Here is a 10,822-nt window from a genome sequence, read left to right as displayed (position 1 = left end):
AAAAATTGGTAAAGTGGGAGTGAAGAAATGAAAAATGGGTAAAGTAAGAGAGATGAAGAGAAAAAGTAATGAAAGTAGTGTTAGTGAATTGTGGAGTCCACGTCCTACAATAGAAAGATTCAAAAATTTCTATTTTTCAGGGACCGCCCAAAATGGAAATAGATTCTATTTTTAAGAGACAGAGGTATTATTAGTATATTTTAAGTAGGACTGTTAATTTGGGCACACATGGATATTCAATTCAAAATTTTTGGGTATCCTAACCCAAAATTGAGAAATTATACTATTCGATACGTGAACTCGAAAAGCTTTAGGGTACCCAAATACTAGACTCAAAAATCTGGTTTCGAACTAATCTATCCTAACTCAATATTTAATGCTAATTAATTACTCCCTCCGTCTCTTGTTAAATGAGCCGTATTCCTTTTGAGACATCCCAAGGTAAGTGACTCATTTTCTTTTCTTACTTTATTTTCTCACACTTAACTAACAAAATTTAACTTTTTAATGTAAGTGTCGAGAAATTGCTCTTTTGATTAGGGGACGAAGGAAGTATAAAATAAGCTCCCAAAAAAGAATGATCAATAAATGCCAATATTAATTCATTTCATTTGAAATATTCTGCATTTGTATATATCACAGTTTCGTTAATCCAATTTAATTTCCATTTTATGCTACATAGGGGGTAACTAAATGATAATTAGTTTAATATAACATATGTGATAACTCTTCCATTCAAGAGGGAACGTATTTTTTTAGTACACGAACTTTTCCAAGCTATCATTTTTTGTCTATCACATTTGAAAATATCTTTTGAAATACGTTAACTTCAACTTAATATCAATTAAACTAATTTTTTAGTTTTTTCGGACAGAATTATCCTTAAGACCATAAAGGACAACTTAGTCTTGTTACTCTCATTGAAATATTTAATTTCTCCCTCATTCTTTCTTCTTCCTCATCATCCTTCTCTCTTTCATATATAAATTTTTGAATTTTTGTCAAATTATAATTTTTATAAATTGATAATATTTGGCCTGTAAATTACTGAGACCAATTTCCCCTTAAATTGGAGTTTTAGGCTCTCAGTAAATTCTTTATTAAAATTTCAAATCCATTATTATGTCACAATATTAGCAAGTCCAATAGCCAAGGCTTTTGAACAAGATGTAACATTGTAACCTCGTGCATAAGCATAACTATATGGTACCGTTAATTCAAACTCTTAAATACTCTTCTTTGGAGAAGACATCACAATAAAAATTTACAATGTAATCCATCCGTTCGCGATTAGGAGTTCCGGTCACTTTTGCGCACCCATTTTATAAAAATAATAAAAAATAGTTAAAATGGAGAAATGGTAAAGTAAGAGAGAGAATAATGTTGACAAGAGTCTTCTCAATATTATTCTCTTTTTTTACTTACCAGTTCTCCACTTTAACTATTTTTTACTCCCTCCGTCCCGCTTTAGGAGTCCGGTTGAGTCGGGCATATGTTTTAAGAAAAAAGTGTTTGAGTGTGTAATAAATAAATATTGTAGTGGATGTTGGGACCCACTTTTAATTGAGTGTCCAATAAATAAATGTTATAGTGGATGTTGGGACTCACTTTTAACACTTTTTTATTAGTTGTAGTGGATGTTGGGACCCACATTTAACACTTTGTAGGTATTTTTTATTAATTTATCTCAACCGGGACTCCTAAAGCGGGACACCCAAAATTGATCAACCGGGACTTCTAAAGCGGGACAGAGAGAGTATCATTTTTATAAAATAGGTGCGCAAAAGTGACTGAGACTCCTAATCGCGGACGGAGGAGTAGTAATTATTTGACTATCGGCCATGTTTAGGTGTAAGAGAGAGGAAAAGAAAAAAAGGGTAAAGTAAGAGAGAGGAAGAGAAAAAGTAATAGAAGTAGTGCTAGTGGATTGTGGGGTCTACGTCTCAAAATAGAAAGATTCAAAAATTTCTATTTTTAGGGGACAACCCAAAATGGAAATAGTTTCTATTTTTAAGAGACGGAGGTAGTATTAGTATATTTTAAGTACGACAGTCAATTTGGGTATACGTGGATATTCGATTTGAAATATTTGGGTATCCAAACCCGAAATTGAGAAATTAAATTATTCGATACCCGAACTTGATAAGCTTTAGGTACCCTAATAATACCCGACTCGAAAATCTAGTTTCGGACTAATCTATTCAAATTCAATATTGAATGCTAATTACTTCCTCCGTCCCTTATTATGGGAGTCGTAAACCTTTCGAGAAGTCCCAAGGCAAGTGAGGTATTTCCTTTTCTTCTTTACTTTATTCTCTCTAAATTTATTTTCTTACCATTTAACTAAGAAAATTTAACTTCCTTAAAGTATGTGTCGAGAAACTCCTCTCTTGACTAGGGGACGAAGGAAGTACAAAATTAGCGCCCAAGATATCCAACCAACAAAGAAGGATCAATAAATGCTAATATTAATTCATTTCATTTGAAATATTATGCATTAGCATATAACCGTTTCATTAATCAAATTTAATTTCCAACTTATACTAATGGGTGTAGTTAAATGATAATTAGTTTAATAGAACATGAGTTATAGGGGTGTAATTAAATGATAACCAGTAGACCACCCGTGTGCTATGCATAGACTAAGAAATTTTTAAAAATAAAATAAATTAATTAAGTAAAATTGAGAACAATATCATCATATTAAAATGGTTAATAAAATAAGTATGTAATAAATATAGATAAGAACCTACTGTATAATATTAAAGAATTGAACACACCTAAAATTTTTGAAAAACTTTTCTATACACTAGATTACGTGTAGAACTAAACAAACACTAAAAAAAAAACGAATCAAATTAACCATTACAATATGTATTTAATATCATAATAATTAAAGAAATATTAGAATCAATCAAAACTAAAAACATCTCAACATAATGCATTGTATATAAAATCTTATCATGCAAATAAATACATATAGACATGTAAAAAAAAATAAGAAACTGATCGATTATAATTTAAGGTATAATAAGAATTATAAGTTCTACAGGTTAATTCAGTTAGAGTTTATTCACTCTCTACAATAAAATTAAAAGATCTAAAAACTTTTCATGTTTCAACTTTATGAAATGAGTATTCAATTTATAATCTAATAATATATATTCAAAAATATCGATAATAACATTTTTTGTTATTGCTCCGAAATTCTGCTTTTATATGTGTAATTTGTAAATAGATTAATTTTATTATTTATGTGAAAAATGATACTCCCTCTGTCCACAAATAGGAGTCCCACTGGATTGGATTACACGAAGAATATCATTCAAAAATCTGCTCAACCTGATTATAGTCATTCATTTGTGGCTATAAGCCCCCTACATTTAAACCAAGACAACTTATAAATTATAAGGAGTAAATTTCACAAAATAACAAAATTGAATCGTATCATTAAACACTCCATTAAGAAATGAAAAAGTAACCATATTTCTTAGCACAAATTTACTTGAACTACGTAGATATAACTCAAAAAGGAACCAACATTATTATTGTAAACCATTTTCCCTTTCAATTTACATAATCTAAAAGAAAAGGACACAGGAAAAAGATAAATACTAAATCCAAATAAAAAAAGAAACAAACCTCAAAGCGCTCTTCCAATATTAGGAATCATGAGGTGTGTTTATAGAAAGAAAGAAGTTGAAAGATTGAGAGAAACGGAATGGCATGAAATCTTGAGTAGAAGAAAGGATTGAGAATTGAACTCTCTAAAAAAACTGACACAAAATATTAATGACAAAATCTCTATAAAAAACCGACACAAAATTTTAATGACAAAAACATAATAGCAAGCTTAGTCATGCAGCTTATTGTTCGTTAAATACAAACCTATAGAAGCATTTAACTCGAAAAGGCAACCCCCTATCAGGGGAAAATGAATTAAATACTGTATAACTAAATTGTTTAATAAAACAGCTGCATTCAGCGGAAAATTTGAAAAACTGATACGACAAAACCACGAGCACACAAAAACCGAATTAAACCAACATGTCATGAAGCAATTCAAAGAATCGTGAGTGAAGAGAAAATTACTTTTCAACTTCCCCTTTGATCTTCTTAGAGAATTCATTGAACACGCCGAAGTCGCGCTGATGAGGTGATAAATAGCTGTCGATGAAGAATAGCAAATCTCGGGCGAGCTTTCTGGTGGCCATGACAATCCGCGAACATTTTGGTTAATTTTCCCAAAACATATCCCTAATATCTAGGCCTTAAAAACCATTCCAATATTGGATATACAAACTTTTATTTCCAAAAAGAAAAACCCAAAAACCGCCTCCAAAATTCATATAGATAAATTATTATATGTTTTGTATAGATAATATAGGAAGTATATTAGAAAAATCTTTTTATATTATCAATGACATTAATGTAATTATTTTTAAAACTCCCCTTTTATATATTTATAGATTAGTTTAATATAATATATGTGATAATTTTTCAACTCAATATATTAAAAATGTCAAAACAATAACATGAATAGGTTAACCATGTCTTTATGTTGAAATTTAAATATGAAAATACAAATATCAATGCAAAAACATAGTTGATATACTCATGTCATTTTGTTGACATTTTTTATATATTGAGTTGAAGAGTTATCACAATTATCACATTAAGCTAGTTATCATCTTAACACGACTCATACTACACACATATCACTAATAATCAGATACCAAACAAATTGAAAAAAAAAAAGAAAATTAATAAATTTTTCTGATAATTTTGATTACCTAATTTATATTTCAAATTTAACTTAATTTGATTTTCCAAAATCGGGTTATTAGGTATCACCCCATACTCGATCGGGTAACCCGATACCCGACAGTACATGCAAATTAATACCCGATCCTGTATCCATAATCCAGTTTTTCGGGTATTGGATTCCCAACACCTGAAATTTTTGGACCGGATCGTTGTTTACCTAGTACTTGATATCCAAATTGATAGCCCTAATTTTAAGTATAATGTTATAATTCTACACACCCAGACATACATTTCATCTCTCTGTACATCGGTTGAAGGGCGGATTTTGCTGCCGCCGGAATCCAGCATCTCTATGATATTCATGTCTATACTCTATATAAGTAACCTTACACATTTCTTGTTCATCCAATTTCAGATTCATATTTGAAGTTAGGGTTTGTATTTAAGTTCTTCCCCAATTCAAATTTTAGCAAAATTAGGTGGAAATCCCACATCTCTTTAGACGGCTTAAAAATTAAGCCTAATTTGTGAAGTGACTAGAATGAAATTGTTGAGCTTGGTGGGTGAAGGTAGAGACGCCGTAGAGTTTTTCAATAGAGCTTAAGAATTGGTGTTGCTACTTTAATTAGCTTTAGAATCTTCATTAACAATGTAATTTATACTTTAATAGATTAAAAAATGTGTATTCTTGACATGAGAGATATTGGAACAGCCTATAAATGGGGCAAGACTTTTGATGATTTTTTGTATTTTTGCTGATCAAAGAAGTTGAAAATGATTTGAGTTTAGCTAGTCATTTTCTCTCAATTTTCCGAATATTTCTTCAATCTATGATTTTGGAATACAAAATTCATCTGTTCTTGTTAGAGGGAGTCTAACCGCAAAGGTGACTTGACTGCCAAATTCTATAATGGCAAGACGAAGCTGGTGTGAGAGTTTCTTGATGGGCTACTAAAGAGCAAAATAGATGTTTCTTAGTCTGATATCACTGCTATTGAGGCTGTTACGAACCCAAATCAACCCAGATTTCTTCATGTTGAGGTTTCATTTTTTGCATATTTCATCTTTATAGGCTTTGTAATTTATTGATCATGACTAGTTGAACTAAACTGCATTTTTTTGCTCCAACATTTAAACTTGCATTTACTCCGCTACTCTAGACTTTCCCGCTAAAATTTTGATTTGATATCTCGTAGAAAATATCATCGTGTTTTGGCTCATAGACTGCATCGTAGAAGTATCCTCGAGTTCCATCAATATTCTGGCACAAGCAGTTTACAGAAACCAGGTAATCTTGCCTCTCTGCATATGGTATAGGCTTGCCACATTATCCACCTGATATCCACATGACTGAATCTTTTCTGAACAAGTAAAGGGGTACATCTGTGTTTCTGTTTTTGAAACATAGCTTTTCATGAAGAAGATTGGGAGAAGAAGAAGGATATGAAAAAGAGGACTACATATCTCTTGATCCACGAAAACTTGGCATGCAGGCATGCAGCCTTTTGTGAAGAAGAAGATAGCACAAAAGAGTAGTTAAGAGGTATTGGTGATAGCTTTTTCCATTGTTCCTACATATCTGTCAGTATATTCTAATTCTATAGTTGTTTCTCTTCTTCATAATGATCATGTGAATAGTTTATCCACAATCTCTATGTTTTATAGCCTCAGTCTACTCTTGGAAGTTGGAAATTTACTCTATTGTTGAAAAATGCTGAAAAATTGTGAGACCCAAGTTATATCTAAAGCTAAATTCATTAATTGGGAGAGTAATTTGTTTCTTACTTTCATTTTTGTTCTTATAGTAGTACTATATGTTTTCTTATTGTGATTTTGGGTGTTGTTGTTTAATGACGGGCACGGTCTACTATCTGAGTCGTGTCTTTATTACTCCGTCCCCGATTAAGAGTCACACTTTTCCATTTCGGTCTGTCCTTAATTAAGAGTCACACTTCATTTTTAGTTTTTTACCATAAATGGTAAATAGGTCTCACATTTCACTAACTCACTTCACTCACATTTTATTATAAAACCAATTATAAAAAAATGGGTCTCACATTCCACTAACTTTTTCAACTAACTTTTCTTTACATTTCTTAAAACCCGTGCTCAGTCAAAGTGTGACTCCTAATCGGGGACGGAGAGAGTATAATATTGCAGCGTAATTGTTGACTTTGATATGTGATGGTTAATGACTTGTGATTTTGGGATATTGATGCTTTTCTTCTTATGTGTTTACATAATATTAAGCAACGATAATGAACATTGTAACTATATTGTTTCATCAGTTGGCAAATTTGACTACTTTTGTTGGCTACATATTTGATTACACTACGTATATGCAGTGAAAATATGATGTGTTCAGGAGAAATGTTGAGAAAGACAATTGAACTAAGGACTCTGTTAACGACTATAGACCTCTTCATGTTGAGGTAATATTTTATCATATCTTGACAATAAACTAGTAAAATTCAGAAAGTATATGTAACATGTTTCTATTTGTTAGTTGCTCGATTATACTAAAGTAAAGGATGATGACTATTTATAGCAAAGACTAATCTTGCATCTCTGTTGTTATGATGCATTCTCTTAGCTTCTTTTTATGGTAGAGTAGAAATCAGTATTAACTGTTTCTGCTTTTCACATGATTTTTGATTGACTGTTGCATTGCAGGCAATATATGATAATAAGAAGAATACATGAAGAAGCTATTATGATCTTACTAAATTGCCACTTCTTGTGAATATAACTCGTGAAAAATCGGTGCACTCATCCCCATCGCTTCAAAGCTGGAGCTTTCAATTCGCTTGTACGTCTCTTTCTCTCCGTGGCTGATTGAGTTATACATAGTGCATGCATATGATAATTTTTAAATTGAAGGTGTATATAATTATTAACTAATTTATCAATTGCAGCTTCGAGTGTCAGTCATATAATGGGCAATGGCCCTTATGCATCAGTTTTGACAATGACATGTATTGCAATGACCGCGCCACTGATACGCAAGCAATCGGCTTCCATTTTGACCCGAAATTATGTCTTCTCTCATACATCCAGTTCCATAAGTATATTCACAATGTTAGTCAAAATGTGATCTATGATTAAATACTTTACATTTTTGTATGTTCAAATTTGACGTTTTGTTCGAACAAACTTCTTTGTGAAGTTTTATGAATGATGAATAATAGTTTGATACATGAATTCAGTTCGTTGTAATAAAAAAGTACTTATATGTATTTAAAGAAAAAAGGGAATGTCTTTTTTGGTCCGCGTACTTTGCCAAAGTATCATTTTAGGTCCGTGAACTTTGAAAATATCATTTGAGATCCATCAACTATGGGTTAATATCATTTGAAGTATTTTTTACTATTTCCAAGTTTTTCTGGACGAAAATGCCCTCAATACTTTAAAGATTATATATTTTTAATAAACGTATCATATACTCATATTTTTTATAAATATCTTTACAATATATTTTTGTTGAATTTTCTAAATATAATTTTACCTTCAATATTATCACTTAATTTTGTGACATGCAAGTCAAATTGCTTTTTCAAATTTTTATATTAAATTTTTTTAAAATTGAATAACGAACTTTTCTTTAATAATAAAAAAATTGAATAAGGATCTTTTCTTGCATGTCACAAAATTAAGTGATAATATTGAAGGTCAAATTATATTTAGAAAATATATCAAAAATATATAGTATAGATATTTATAAAAAATATGAGTATATGAAAAGTTTATTAAAAATATATACCCTTAAAATATTGAGGGTATTTTCATCAAGAAAAACTTGAAAATAGTAAAAAAGTACTTCAAATGATATTAACCCATAATTGATGGATCTCAAATGATATTTTCAAAGTTCACGGACCTAAAATGATACTTTGGCAAAGTTCGTGGACCAAAAAAGACGTTCCCTCTAAAGAAAATTAAAATCAATAAATAAATAAAGGATGAATATGTAAATTATAGAAATTTGTTGGTTAAAATGTACATTACAAACACGTATAGGAATTATTGTAATTATTAATATTTATATGAGGTACTTTGTAAATTATTACGTGTCCTACATTAATGTAATTCTAGACTATATTTACTAGCATATTGAAGTTGTTTTTAATAATTAAAAACAACTTTCATTAAATTTTTGAATATTAAAAAATTAAAATAATAACTTAACTCCATACAAATATTTAAGACCAAAGCTATCAAACATTTAAAAAACACTTCTATATAAAAAAATATAAATCCTAAAAATATTACTATAATATTATTGGTGGCATAAAAGAAGAAAGAGAATTAATCTCCATGCTCTAGTTCTTACACTTCTCATCTTAATCTTCGTTTTCCTCTTTGCTTTCAATTTCACCCTTCTTATCTTTACCTTTTTCAATGTGGTATATTAACTATCTAGGGGATGCCAATCATCACTCTTTTTATTTTTCTTAGTTTCACTATTTATTTTAGTCATTGTGTTTATATTAATTTATGAAGTTCACTCAGATTAAGATGTTTATCTATTTATAATTTTATTTATGTATCAATATGCAAGATCTGTAACACCCCTAACTGAAAATACATTTTGGTACCATTTTTTTTTTTTACAAACATAAGACTATTTATATTTATATAAATATACACGGTTTGTACAGCTATCCACAAAAACATACATACTTAGAAAAGGTGTAGAAAGAAGTAAAAAGTCCCCTATTGCATTCTACTCCTGTACATGCCCCGACCAACATATCTAGGGAGTTACTCACACGCAAAAGTTTGCTAGTGACTCGACTTGAGCTGCTGTACAGCAAAAAGGGTTAGCCCGATCACCTAGTCTGCATTGGAAAAAGAAAGATATGGAATGAGCTTCAATTAACTCAATAGTAACTCATCGTTAGAGCACAAATTCTGAAGTTAAAGTGAACATCCAGTTAATAATAACCATAAGTCTCTTCCTCCATATCAGACATCATCATAACTATGTACATATGTCTACTTTCAAAAAGAAATTGGAAAAAACAATACACATCTTACATTTGTGTCATTATCCGTTAAATTCCCTAAACTTATTTGAGTCATAATCATGAACGATATTACACAATTGATAGGATATAGCCCACGATAAATTTCACCACATAATATATCAGTCTACAAACAATTAATCGAAATAAAACACACAGAATACATATCTCCATCATATCCAACATCCACACGTATGCAGATTTTTGAAGATATCATATACATCACAACACACATATTATCATTAATTAGTACTCGTTTTTCTGGAATATAGTTAGTACTGAGTCCGAGTACACGTTGTATGCAAAATAATGGTCGTATGAGGCTAATTCCCAACACACCATACATCAATTCATATTTCCTCCAAGTACGTCGTACATCATATTTTAATTCTTCCAATCACACCTCACAGCAATTAGTATTTCCAACAAATCACATCGTACATCATAATTTGATTCCTCCAATCACACCGTACAACAAATAGTATTTTCTCCAATCACAGTATACCTCGTAATTTAATTTCTCCAATCACACCGTACATCATATTTTAATTTCTTCCATCACACCGTACCTCAAATTGCATTACCTCCAGTCACACCGTACCTCATATTTTAATTCCTCCAATCACACCTCACAATAATTTGTATTTTCAAAAAATCACATAGTACATCATATTTTGATTCCTCCAATCACACCGCACAACAAATTGTGTTTTCTCCAATCACACCATACCTCGTATTTTAATTTCTCCAATCACATCGTACATCATACTTTAATTTCTTCCATCACACCGTACATTAGATTTTATTTCCTCCCATCACACCATACATTGTTATACCATGCTCACATATCATTTCTTTCTGACCTATCATCTATTTCATATTCATACTCTTACCCAATAATTTATAACATAAACAACTTACTCAACATATGTAAAATTACATAATCATTTCTTTCAATAACACCACTCGACATACTCAAGCGGTAAATCACCTATCACATTCCAATATACCATCTCTAATTGATATCTAAT

This window comes from Salvia hispanica, chromosome 6, assembly GCF_023119035.1.
Source record: "Salvia hispanica cultivar TCC Black 2014 chromosome 6, UniMelb_Shisp_WGS_1.0, whole genome shotgun sequence".
Classification (NCBI taxonomy): Eukaryota; Viridiplantae; Streptophyta; class Magnoliopsida; order Lamiales; family Lamiaceae; genus Salvia; species Salvia hispanica.
Note: the sequence above shows the minus strand (reverse complement) of the source record.